Source organism: Uranotaenia lowii, chromosome 2 (genome assembly GCF_029784155.1).
Source record: "Uranotaenia lowii strain MFRU-FL chromosome 2, ASM2978415v1, whole genome shotgun sequence".
NCBI lineage: Eukaryota > Metazoa > Arthropoda > Insecta > Diptera > Culicidae > Uranotaenia > Uranotaenia lowii.
In genome coordinates this window covers 382,912,562-382,927,182 of record NC_073692.1, presented here as the reverse complement: position 1 = coordinate 382,927,182, position 14,621 = coordinate 382,912,562, and positions in this window count along the sequence as shown.

Here is a 14,621-nt window from a genome sequence, read left to right as displayed (position 1 = left end):
TTGTGAATTTTTGATAGAAAATCTGTTAAAAATGTGTTACGTAGGGGGGTGGGGGTCGAAAATGACCGAAAATTGCGTTACGTAGTATATGAACGGCCCCATTGTTGATTTGATTCTTCGTTTTTATCTATCTGACGTTTGGTTTGATTGCCATATTTTTTTATGTAGTCAAAATCTTAGTTTTTTCCATAAAATTCTGTAAAATAAAATTTCTCAATTTTTTTAGAATCACATTTTTTTTTGTGATTCCAGTGACCTTGCCCCAGAGTGGGATGAAAAGGAACAGTAGCTTATTAATTTAAAAACTCAAAAACCTCACTTTTTCTAGCAAAATTGGTCTAGCAGTACTATGACCTATTTTTTTTACTGTTATCAAAGCAGTAGACACAAGTCGCGTATGTTTCAGGTTTTACTTCATTTTGTCATTTTTAATTTTGAAGGCTGGGGTTGTGTAGTACCTCGTTTCAGTATGAGCATTTTAAAATATAAAATAGTTTGAAACCGATGTCCCTTGATTCGCATATTTTCGTTCGGAGGAAAAACCTCATCGGTAAATTTAATTTAAGGAATATTTTCAAAAAAATTAATATAAATAATTTATTTTCCAATTTTTAAAATGCTTCTTCCTGGTTGTCAAAAGTTCAACCTTTGAAATTTTTTCAAATTGTTTCAACGGTATTTGGATAAGATTATTTCCTTACAAATAAAAAATCAAAATAAAACACACATTCAACCATTTTCAGCTCCATGTTATCTCGAGGAAGATGCCAAAATAAACATACCTACGACAAATCAATACACATTCATCCCCCGCTTTCAAGGGCTCCAGGGCTCAAGGGCCTTTCCTAATGGTTCAGAAAAGGAATGGAAACGCGAAACGTCGGACTAAGGTGAGGCAATTGTATGAAAGTTTAATATTCCCATCAGTGCAATATAACAATCATCTTCATTTGTCTTTGGAATCGAAAGGAAATCGAGGGAAACCGTCATGCGACCAGATTTCACTGGGACAAGTCGGCTTGGGAGCCCAAAGGGAAAACCACAACCGATTCACATTCGTTTTCCCGAGAAAACTACCGTTTGTCGGCACCAAACCTGGTGAAATGTTAAGGGGAATGGGGGGATGAAATGGTCTGCGAGGAAAAGTCAAAACCACACCAGCAGCAGAGAGACATCTGCTGGCTGGCTGCTGCTCTGGAGTTGCTCCTGTCTGGCTCCAGATAGGAAAAGTTCAATACAAATCGGAAACGGAGCAAAATGGGAAAATAAATGGCTATCAAATTCAATCTGCGGTCGTATCGGAGATTATTCGTTTTGCCGCTGCCGGATTTCGGTTTATTTGAGCCCCATGACTGACGACTGTGATGATGTTGATGATGATGACGATGATCATTATGGGTTAAGGAAAGTCTCTTGGTTTTGGTTTTCCTAGGAAATTCCCTTTTCGATTGGCAATTCTATTGAGCCAAATGGAAGGAATGGTAACGGAACTTGTCATCGATTGTGGCTAATGCAGAACATAATCCGGAAGCATCGATGACAGTGGTAGAATAATGATGAAAAATGCACATTTTAATTTAAACTATTGCAACTGGAAAATGTTGATTCCTTCCTTAGCTCAGGTTGCAAACTGGAGCAAGACATCTCGGGACTTTTTTTATTTCCAGGAAATTCACCTTTGCTGTCACATTTTCTTTCTTCCATAAGCGACGACTCGAGAGAAATCTTCCCAATGGACTTCCTAAATTAGACCACAAAGCACAAAACCACGTCTGCCAGGACTGAAATGTTTTCGATGTGTACTTTTCATTCCCCGTTGCCTTCCTCAACCAAGCCACACCGCAAACAATAAATGGCAGACTGAACCTGTACCCAGTTACTTTCCTGTGAATCAAGACCGAACATGAAATGCACCTTTTCCGGAAAGTGGTTTTGAGCTCCCCAAACAAATCTTCCAATAGGATCAGCTGAAAACTATTCACTACTCCATGTTGTTTGTGTATTCTTCTAAGTGGAATGACGACGCTGGAGACGACGTTAGTCACTAGGCTTATGGTGACGACTCGATTCCCTGTTTGTACTTATTTCATTCTCCTTAGGACGTTGATTTGTGAAATGCACTACTTAGTCGTACGGAAACAATTTCTGAACTAGACCGGTACATTTTGGGGCAGTTTGTTTCAAATTCGAACACGAGAATGCAACTAGGGTAACAGAATTTTTTGAGACAATCAAAACCAAGCAATATTCAGTAATTGTGAGTTAAAGTGATTTGTTTGCTCTATAATTGAACAAATTTTATTTTTTGCCTAAATGGTACTCACAATTCTTCTAAGGAAATTCATAAAATTGAAGTTTGAGAAAAAAAAATTACTCAAAACTTCGAAATTAATTCAAGTTTGTTTTGAAGAGGTCGTTTAAGCCAATATAAACAAAACTGAGTTATCTACTAAAACGGATTGACAAAAGATGTATTGTATACCAATTTGATTTAAATTTAGGACGTATGATGATTTCCTAATTTTTTAGTGCAATTTGGTTTTTGCGTTGTTTTGCGCTGCCGTGTTTTGCCGGGATGCAAAAGGAAGCAACATAAACAGTTCAACGAGTTGGTTTTACGACGTAATGCATCGTCGCGTAAAGTTTTTCGGTTAATGTTTGCCTCAGTTTGTGCCCGGAAATGCCCAGGTGGATTCCCAAAGGTCACATCCAGAATCCAGAATCAATCAAATCCGAATGAATTACTGCATATTTGAGGCAATAGAATCATGCGCCAAACGAAAAATGCATTAGGTCGTAAGTACATCTTCATTGATCAAAACTTAATTAATGTCGATTTCTAGTACGTCTGCATGTTGTGCGTCCATTTTTACGTTGAATTACAAATTTACAGGTAAACTGGACCAGCATTTATAAAATGAGAATTGAAAACGTGATTCAGAAGTTTAACTTTGATTGTTTTAAAACATGTCCAGTAGTTCATACGACGTAATCAAAACAAATTCTAAAATAAAAAAAAAATTTTTTGACGGTCGCCATGAGAGTGACCCTATACCATAGCAAACAAATTTGAAAGTTGCCTTCGGGTCTTCAAAAATGTTATAGCTTGTTTTGTATTGATTTGGACCAAGTAAATCAACTAGGACATGTGTTAACCTCTTTTCCTATCACATTTTTGCTTGGACAATATAAGCATACAGAATAGTGAAAAAAATGGAACTTGTGATACAGCTCAGTTGGCAAGTCTGTTGTCTCCTGAGCTGATGTCTGTGAACTCGAGCCCAAAAGTACATATTGAACACAGTTGTACAAGATATGTTTTTTTTATGACTGTCCGCCAAATGCATCATTGAAAAAATTGCACAAAAATGTTAAAACGGCTGTAACCGAAACATTTAATAAAACAAATAAATGAGCAATTTTAGAAGCTTTTGCATTCACTTGAATATCCAACTTTTTTTTTAACCACAAGCGCAACCGTTTTAAGCATTGGGAAAAATGTATCAAATATTCAGAAATCAGACTAACACATGAGGTTTACGGTTCAAATTCGGATAATTTTCTACCTTTGTAAACTCGAATAAAATTTATGATTCAAGTTTAATTTTTTTTAAGAATCTGCAATATGAATATAAATAGGATTCGTTCTATAAATCGCTTTTTGATGGAAATCTTTTAGCATCCAAAGGTTCGTCCATTATGTGATAAAGCTGAGTTGTTTAACTTAGTGGAATAAAGGCAAACATTCATGATTTATGATTTTAAATATTCACCAAAGACAGCGGAGGCATTACTAATAAATCTAAATTAACATCGATTCAAATCCGTATCGAACGCTTCGAAACGAAAAGACAAGCCTTGTTCTTATTAGCTAGTTGACGATTGCCTTGAAAATTTTGTCAAATTCTTTCGTAAGCTTTTTCTTTTGTAATGCATGTTTTCCGCCGTCCCTGTCGACGATCTCCTGGAGAGGATACGCGTAGGAGTTGTTCACAATTTTCTTAAAAGTTTTTTTTTCAATTTAAAAAGTTTATTTCACTGACAAATGAGACTTTACTGAATGAAAAACATTATCGAAATTCACCAATCCCTTTTTATAGACGACTAAAAGTTGGTATTTAGCACTCCATCAGCTCTTTTCTCTAAATTATTATTTATAGCTTTTAAAAACGTAGAGTGTCGATATTTAAGAAAAAGACATAAAAATTCAGTTGATTTTAGAAAAAAGGAAAATGACTTTCCTTTTTTTAAAAGAAACGAACAAAAATTACATTGAACATCCACTAGGAGTAAGAAAAAAAATCCCCTTTTAAAATTCCCGAAGGAATTAATAAGTATAAGATGCTTAATAACCCGGAAAAATAAACAACATTTCAAATTCTATAAATTTTTAGGAATTTTATTCACTAAGTTAAGGTAGAGCTTTGATTTAAATCACTTATAAAATTCATCGTGATCATTATAAATATAAGTTTCATTTAAATTAAATCTACCCTGCCAGATCTTATTCTATATTTTGTGATTTTCACCAGGTTTGTGTTTCTAAACTGACTCTGATTGCATTTAAAAACATGATATTGAATCAAAAATCAAAGTTATGGAATAGCGATCTCCTTTAATTTGAATACTTAATGAAATTCTCATATTGATATTTTTATCTTGATTATATTAACTTAACTTCCAGCTGCATCTGAATACAAATTTTTAATTTGAATTCCGAGTCTGAATTCTGCATTTTGAACCTAAATTCAAAATCTGAATCTCAATTCCAGATAAGAATTCCTATGAATTTAAACCCAAAAAGCGAAATTTAATCAGAACCCTTTACCAGAAATCTCTAACTTAAATTTGAATTTATGGGTTTGAATATAAAATGTTTTCAATTATTTACTTGTTATTGAACTTGAAAATTTGAACGAATATTTTAAATGATGCAATTGTTTTAGATTTTTAAATTCTGGTCTAATTGGATTTTCTTATGCTTTAATTCTGCACATGAATAGGATAGAAATTTCAAGTTCAAATCTAATGATTTGAATTTTTTTTTTTTCATATTTCAAAATGATGAGTTTTAAAAATGAAAAATCTTTTTTTATTTTAGATTGAAATAAAAACCAAAGTTCGAATACGGAATCTATCCTAATGATGAACCAAACTAAAAACCAAGGACATTAAACTGAGTACTTACTAGAAATTTTTCCACAAGTATCCTGGCCGGGTTTGAAAATTTGATTTTTTTTTATATCGAAACAATTCAGCCGATTTGGAATCGTATTTAAGGCTTCCAAAAAATCGGTCTTGTTTTTTTTGACAAAATTTTTTTAAACGCAAAGTTCAAAATTCTGAGGCCTCAATTGAATTTTTTGTAAGATTTTGCAAGTTAGTGAAAAAACTGTGCAAAATCTGGACAATCTTGCAAGCTTAGGCTTACTTTTTGAAGACTGTTAGGTTTTTTGTAGTCTAACTTTTGGAATTCAATATTCGGGACAAATTTACTATCAACAAGTAAGAATTGTTTCGAAAAACTGTTGAAAAATTTGGGACCAGGGATGAGATTTCGAGGTTAAGATTTAAGTTCTGCTGAGGTGATTGTTATTCTTGACTTGACTAAATTAAGTTGTTCATATAAATTTGATAAAGATTTAAAAATTTTATGTTTAGGCTTGGCCATTTTCTACAGCCAAACCTCCCCCCTTCCCGTTTCTACGTCCATGGATCTAGATCTGAATCAGTATGAAGATCAGAATCATGATTAGTATCCAGGATGAATATGTTTTTAAAAAAATTTCAAACAAGATAAGTTCAGGTTTTTCAACCTTCGGCTTCGATTTTTTTTTGGGATTTTGGGTCGAAATTTTCCCACTGTACAATATTTTGACACCATTATCATCTAAATATAAGCGATTGCTGTTGAATGAAAAATTTTGATTTCTCATACCATGGCCGTAGGAACGAAGGGGGGGGAGGGGGTTTGGGGGTTAAACTAGCTAGCGAGGATTTCCACTTTTGCAACAAAATTATAAATTTTGTTTTATCAAATTTTGATAATTTAGTAAGGTTATTTAAGAGTAACAATCTTGACTCAAAACTGGTGCGAAACCCTTGAAAACTTATCCCAAATTCAGCATTCTGCTAGAATTTTTCGAAATTTTGTTGATAAATATTGGCTCCGGATTTTAAATTTCTAAGGACATTAAACTCATTCCGGAAATTCTGGTTACTTACACTGCCGGCCAAAAGTTTGGGATCACCTGCTAAAAAACATGCAAATTTTGATCGTTCATATCTCAGCCGTCTTAGGACATATTGCAAATCTTCTGATCTCATTTGAAAGATAATGTGCAATAGCTATTTTGGAGGTATTTTTTCTAGGAATAATGTTTCAGTTTTGCACCTAAAACTTAACCTAAAGTTAAACATTTTCAAAAATTCGTACTCAATATTCAAAGCCGATCATCTCGGGATAGGGTGGACCAAATTTCAAAAGTTGAGTTGTATTAGAATCGTTATTCTATACTTCTCAAAACACAATCAAAGCATTTTGTGTAAAAATTTAAGAATGCACTTTTAATTAATAAAAAAGACACTTAAGTTATCGTCCAAAAGTTTGGGATCATTCTTTTAAAAACATGCAAATTTTTCTCATTTATATCTTTTTCATCTAACATCGTTTTGCAGATCTAAAGGGTTCATTTAGAAGCTTAGGATTTGTCGTTTTTTTCATAAATTCATACAAAAATTATATTTTAAATCGAAAACCATAAAAAATTCAGAATCATAAGTGTGAATTGAAAAAAAAAACAATTTATTTCAGGTAAATTTTTTATGGTTATCACTTTAAAATGTAATTTTTGTATGAATTTATGAAAAAACAACAATTCCTAAGCTTCCAAATGAACCCTTCAGATCTGCAATACGATGTTAGATGAAAAAGATATGAATGAGAAAAATTTGCATGTTTTTAAGAGAATGATCCCAAACTTTTGGCCGATACACCATACCGAGGGGTGATCCCAAACTTTTGGACGAAAACTTAAGTGTCTATTTTATTAATTATAAGTACATTCTTAAATTTTTACACAAAATGCTTTGATTGTGTTTTGGGAAGTATGGAATAACGATTCTAATACAACTCAAATTTTGAAATTTGGTCCACCCTATCCCGAGATGATCGGCTTTGAATATTGAGTACGAATTTTTGAAACTGTTTAACTTTAGGTTAAGTTTTAGGTGCAAAACTAAAACATTATTCCTGGACAAAATACCTACGAAATAGCTATTGCTCATTATCTTTAAAATGAGATCAGAAGATTTGCAATATGTCCTAAAACGGCTGAGATATGAACGATCAAAATTTGCATGTTTTTTAGCAGGTGATCCCAAACTTTTGGCCAGCAGTGTAAATCAAAATTTTATTTCTTTGTTCATGTTTGCGATTCTGTATCCAGGTTAAAATTCCTGATCTACAGTTCGAATCATCATTAGAATTTAGAAATTAAATGCTATTTTGAAATACTGGTTCAAATAAGATTTTAAATTGCATTTAAAATTTGATAAATGCTCATATTCATTTTCAATGGTAAGATAAAAAAAATCGAGTATAACATAAATAAGAATCCATTTTGAATTTTTGTTTCATATTCAGATTCAAAGTTCTTTAACCTAATAACCATGCAGAATTCAAACTTTCAATCCTTGGAAACGGCGATCCAAAATTGAAAAATAAGAATCAGATGCATGATTTGAAATTCATAATCAAATTAAGATTCGCAAGTCCGATAAATTGAACCCCAAAACATCAGAATTTAAAGAATTTATGCTCTAAAGGGATTGAGGGCTGCGAAATAAATTTCACTTCGTGGTTCATATTTGAATTCTTATCTTGAATATGAACTCAGAAATCGTTTTTTTTTTTGTTTATTTAAGAAATCGTTTTAAAATTTGGAAGGGATTCTAAATTGAAACTTGAGAATCTTAATGAAAATTGCATGCTATGAAACTTATATCCAAAGGTTTGAAGAACCTCTTATCTGAATGAAACTATGATTTCAAAGTAGTCGATGTACATAAAGGAAGCATCGACAACTTTGAAATCAAAGCTATGAAACCTTTTTAAGTTCCGAGTCATATAAGAATTAAAAGTAAAAATTTCATAACTAAATCTTATAAATGGTTTACAATTGAGGCCCTCAGGAGAGGTGCGAGTGCCAAAATAATCAATTTTGAGTTAAGTATACACAACGATTCTTTATGTTTAATTGTAAATCTGGTGCAAAACTCAGGTTTTTATAATTTTTTTGAACACTTTTTTAGTTGAATTAGAACTTCTCGAATTCGAAAAATATAGGAAAAATCGAGCACCTTCACAACTTTGAAGCGCATTTTCTCGAAACTATCATTAAAGTACTTGCACCCGACTGAATCAAAGCAATCGAAAGATTCCTTTTAATTCAACCACGGTAAATGTAAAGTTCATATACCAGTACATATTTCGATAGCAACTTACTACCTTCTTCAGTGAACGTTTTCGATTGAAAACGTTCACTGAAGAAGGTAGTAAGTTGCTATCGAAATACTGGTATATGAACTTTTCATTTACCGTGGTTGAATTAAAAGGAATCTTTCAATTGCTTTGATCCAGTTGAATCATTCAACCAAGTAGGCTCATACCACAACAAAGGGTTGCACCCCTCTGATTCCAAGCGCCTGAATTTTAAATATTTACATTTCATATTCCAAAATTATGAGTTTCGAATATGGAATATGCATCTAGTTTCAGTTTGAAAAGCAAATCCAAGATTTGAATCACGATTGTGTCCGATAAATGATCCAAACTGAAATTCAATAACAATAATTTGTATACAGAAACCGAAATCTAGTCACAGACATTGAATTTTAATGTTTATAAATAATTTGGAACCAAAAAATACGAAATATTTCCGACCAGAGCTTTTTCCGCAAATATCTGAGTCGTGCGAATCCGGGCTATTTTCCCTAATACCCATAAATGATATTTATTTAATCGAGATACTCAGTCAATTATAACTCAAACTGCAAAAAAAAAACGTTCATGATTATTTTGACCGAATTTTCACAACCAGTTTGGACACAAAATACCTTATTCTAAAAACTCAAATTTGATTTAAATTTAATTTGCATTACATTCAAAAGAAAGCAAATACAAGATTAACAATTTGCCCCACGTTTTGGGCCTTGGTCTTGGCCTTCCTCAAGGAATATTTGAAATTATTTTATTTTTCAATAATTACAAAATAAGATTTCAAAATTTCCTTTTTTTTTATTTTTCAAAAAAATGTAAAAAACGAGCAAAATCTGGGAAATCTGACAAGCTAACTCAAATGTTATTGCCACCACAGATGTTTAAGATTTCGAGAATTTTACAGTTAAGACGCCGAATTTTGTATGGGATTGAATTTTGATACGAATAATGTTTCTATAATAATTTGGAACTTTTCCAATCTTCCATTGAGTGAGAAGAGGAGAACTTTTGTTGCATATCCATAAAATTACTCAATCGAAAGAAACCAACTTTAGTAGAGAAAGAAGTTTGAGATGGAGAAATGATTCTATGCTTATTCGCGAGTCCTTCTTCATTCCCGTGCGGGATGAACAGTAATAATTTCAAACAAATGGGGTTAAATTTGTCATAGGAAAGTATAGGGAAATAAGAATTTAAGACTCCTCCTTTCTTTCCAGTGGGAAGATAAAAATAGGGAGAGAAGTTCACCACCACTATTTCTTGATAACTCGAGAAATGATCGAACCAATTTTACAAAGAAAAGACTCGGGAACGAGAAATGGTTTCTTGATAATAAAACAGAGGGGACTCTCATAGTTTTTTTATTGACTTGGGAAATGATCTGAGAAATGGAAGCAAATTTGACATGGGCAAGGAATTTTATGCAAGTAAAACATTTATTTTGGGAGAATTTAGGAATTTTTTAATAAAAAATACAAAGTCTTAATTTTGAACAAAAACTTATGATTAGAAAAAAAAATTTAGGTCTGGTTTTTAGGACCGAGAAAAAACTATTTAGAAAAATAAAAAGTTGAACTTTCTTGTTTGCAATTCGAAACTCAAGTTAAGATTTTATTTCAAGGGTTTGTTGTATAAAAATGATGAAATTTAATTATAACATTATGAAGTCACAAATTTATGTATTTTTTTATTATTATTAATATTTCCCTAAATTTTAAAGTGTAGAAAAGCACACCGGGTAAACTAGTTCTTAATATTTTCATTCCTCGATTTTGAAACATCTAACAGCTGGCCAAACAGGAAAAGAATAATGTTAACACCAGCAGATAAATTAGATAGTAGAAGTACATTATGACTAAGTGCGAACCCCGAAACAAAACATCGAAATGAAAACAAGCAAATGTTCTCCAAACAAACGATACCGTTTGCCAAACTTCCTCATAAATGTCTAGTATGTAAGGTACTGGCAATCATTTTCCAGCTACAAAATATAACAACAATATGAATCACATTAAAATTCTCATTCAGAGAAAAAAAGAGTTAAAAATGGGGAAAACCCCACACTCAGCTCAACAGAACCTAGAAGAAACACGTGGAACATGGGGTAGGTATAGGAAAAAATGGCAATGTTATGCTTTCATCATTCATTACAACAAAAGAAAAACATTTGGTGTGGGTGGTGGAAAAAGGAGAAAAAGAAAACCGGCATTGGAACGAGGAATTATAAATCTGGGCCGACAAACTGACCCCAAAGTAGCGCAAATAAACTGCCCGACCTCGAGTTTTTCAATTGTGTGTTTTCAACACATATCTTTTTTTTTGTGTGGACAGTTGGATTCAATTGAGCTTGAATGTGCTCGACTCATTGACCATTTGTTGAGGGTAAACTTAAAAGAAATAACAGATAATTTGTACGGCTACAATTCGCGTTTAAATTTACGATTCATTTGTTTCTTTCAATTTTTTTTTGTAACTAAATTTGACCAAAAGTTTTTGAAGTACAGAAAGTTAAAAAGTAACAGCTGCAAAAAACAATCTGTTTAATGCAATTTTTTTCTCTTTTTGGGGATATTGCTTAAATCAGCACTAATTTTTGAATCTTCTAACTTCCAGCTTTCTTAACTTTTCGAGTTGAGAAAATTGTTATCAATCTACCTCCCCAACTACAAGAAAAAAAACTCTAAAGCAATTAACTGAATCTCAACATTAATAGAAATCAGAATTGAAAAAGCAAATAAAAATGTTCCAAAATTTATTAACTACCCAGCGCCCGTCAAACAACAACAACCAGCCGCCATCCATCGATTTGAAATATAAACAAAATTGAAAACTGAAAGAACCTTTCGCTGAAAACTTTTCTCCGTCGGCTTGCATGTCGTAAACCAAATTCATGAAAAATTCATTCACCTGTAAACATCCTCGAATGGACTGGGTTAAGGTTTTTTTTTTGTTAAAAATCTCGGAACCATTCAACGGCGAGTGACCGGCGCAGTTGCTCACAATTGTTGTGCTGTTGAGTGAAAACAAAATATTGATAAAGGGCAACATGTGTGTATGGAGCTAGCCTTTGCGAAATTTAATTTCTCATACTTGAGCGCTCTTTTCTTGTTTTTTTTTTCTTCGTGATTCAGTGGCTGGATTTGTTTGAACTGCCGGCCTCCTGGATATTTTTGACCTTTTGGTTCCAAGTTTTGAACTCTGTGATTTCTTGAAAATGCTTGATTAGATTATTATTCTTTACAATTTTCGATTCATGTTATTCATTGTATATTGCTTTTTTTTCTTTGCAAAAGGAATGATTTTGTGAGAAACGATAAAGATAAATTGACTTTTCTCATTTTGTAGGAAAAGGTCTATGAATGTATATAAATAACAAACGAAAATTCGAATACTTTTCTACAGTTTCTATATTAACAAGTTCGAAAAAAGTCGGCCCACTAAAATCAAAACTGGATTTCCATTTAATGAAACATAGAGCAACTTTTTGGAAAATGAATTAAAGTGTAAGAAAATCTGAAAAATTGAACATTGACAAAAGTTCCAAAAAAACAGCTACTTTTGAAAATTCGTTATAAATTCTGTGTTTCGTATTTCGAAAATCTAAAAACGAGAAAACTTTTCAATTTTTTTTAAATTTATCTGGTGTGACTTAACACATGTTGACGGTAAAGTTTTTACACCACTTTTTTTACATTTTTGTGGTCATTTTTGAAATTTTTATGAAAAATATATCCCTATATGCAACGTACGGCTTTCAATTTCAGATTTTTTTGACATAAGGTGAAATTTTTTTGAGTATTCCGTAGCTGATCTACAGTCTTTTTCCGAAGCATGTTTTTCGTGTTTTTTTTATTAGACATTGAATAACGGAAAGATGAATATTGACCGAGGAATATATGAGAGTTACATCACAAGATTTCCAAAACTTTAAGTTTTGTAAAAATCGGTTAACAACAAGAATGAAATATTGGTTTTAGTTTGGAGTGTAAAATTGACACTTCAGGGACTGTAACGGGTAAACATGTCTTGGACGGATGAGGGTAAATTTGAAGTTTGGTCTTGAAGCTAGATCGCGAACTGCCTTAGAAACAATGTTCTTAAACGTAAAACGTTATGTTCTAGAAATGGCCATTTGCTTAATAAGTTTTAAAGTTCTGCCAAAAAACTTATGTGGGAGCCCTCCTTCCTCTTCCTATACCTAAAAGTTGTTTAAAAACAAGTGTTAACAAGCATGTCAGCAATTTGGTTCGCCTCCGGCGGAATTTAGTTTTAATTCACCCTAGGCTTCAGAAATTTAATTTTAAGTTTCTATGAGACGTTCACGAATTGAAACTACATAATTTCTAATTGTATATTTCGATTTGCAATTCAAATATCCTTTTGTAATAATTAATACAATAGGTTAATTTGTTAACCAAAAGGTTAATTTATTTATTGAAAATTATGTAATTATTAACCCTACCTTTTTTTAAAAATGGGTTTTTTATTAATAATTGTAACAAGTCAACAAAAAAGATTGAAACGAACCATTTTGACTTCAAAATAAATTCATCAAATTCTAATTTAATACATCGACAAGTTGGACATCATGTGACAGATGATTTCCTCTCACGATGGTCGACAGAATAAGCAAAACAAATTTAAATAGTGATTAGAAAAATCGTTTGTTATTTAAAACGTTTTGCTGATATGAAGTATTCATCAAAAACCAATTTTTGCTTCAATTTTCTTGTTCTCCTCAATGCTCAACATTAAATTTAAAAAGGTTTTGAAAAATTACCTATGGCCACAAAATTTACATTTTTCCGAGTTGCAATGAATTTAAAACGTAATTTTGACTTATTAGAGTGCCTGAATCAAAATTTGCAATTTTGTTATTAAAATAACTTTTTAAAATAGGGTTAAATCAGTTGAGAAATTTCGGCACATTTATTTACAAAACTTGAAATCAAAAATAAAATTTAAAACAAAAGATTCAAATCAATTATCAATTTTCTTCAAGGTTTCAAATAATTTTGAGTTTTGCTAAAAAGTTTTATAAGTTTTTCATTAGTTTTCATTTCCTAACTTAAAGAACTTTATAAGTACTTGTTTAAACAAGTTGAATTTATGATATTTTTAAAGCATCCGTTTTGCAGGTTTCAACAAATTTGTTAAATGGAATCATCGTAAAAATAATATTGCCTTATTGAGTGATGTATAAAAAACAAAATAAGAATAAGATTTTTTCTTAAATGTAGGTTTGATAAATAATCAATTATCAATGAATGATTTCACTTAAAACTGATTCATTTCAAAACTCCCTACCATATCTTTATCCATAGTTCAAGAAGTTTAAATCTACCATATCAATCATTAAAACGTGAACACCATAAAACATATTCTTTGAGAAATCAATAAAATCATATGAATAAGTTTTTATAATGGGCACGAGTTTATTGAAAAAAATCTTTTTAAAATGTTTCAAAACTTATCTATTTCAACATCAAATATGGTTTCAATTTTCAAATGAATATACTGATCTTTGTAGTAGGGGTTTTTCAATTTAAAAAAAAAACTGACCGAATTTTAAAGTATAATTTTAAAAATTTAAAAAAATATTATCAATATAGTTAGCTTTTTTTTTTTAAATTTGTTTTTGTGTTCTTCAAAAACATAAGCCTTAAATACTAAAATTTTATTAGAAAAAAAAATTCTACCTTATAGTTGCCAGAACATTTTCAGCGCGTATGCGGGCTGTACAAAACCGGGCTATTTCATCTAAAATGCTAGCAAAATCTGGGCTTTTGATCAATTTGGTCAAAACCCAGGAATAACTCTACAAAAATCAAGAAAAAAAAACTAGATTTTTTTTTTATTATTGTTAAGAAACTTTCTTTTTGGATGCATAAATAAAAAAATTGACAACAAAATTTGTTTTTTAGTTTGATTTGAAAATAAGTTTAAGAACCCGGGAAAAATTCGGGCTTTGTAAATTAAAGTTGGCAAACGGACCGGATTGCACTTTTCTCTAATTCTATATGAAATATTCGGGCAAACCTAGATAAAATTGGGCAACCTGGCAACTTTATTCTACCTCCTATTTTATACAGGATCCATTTCAATTGAAAGTGACAAGTCA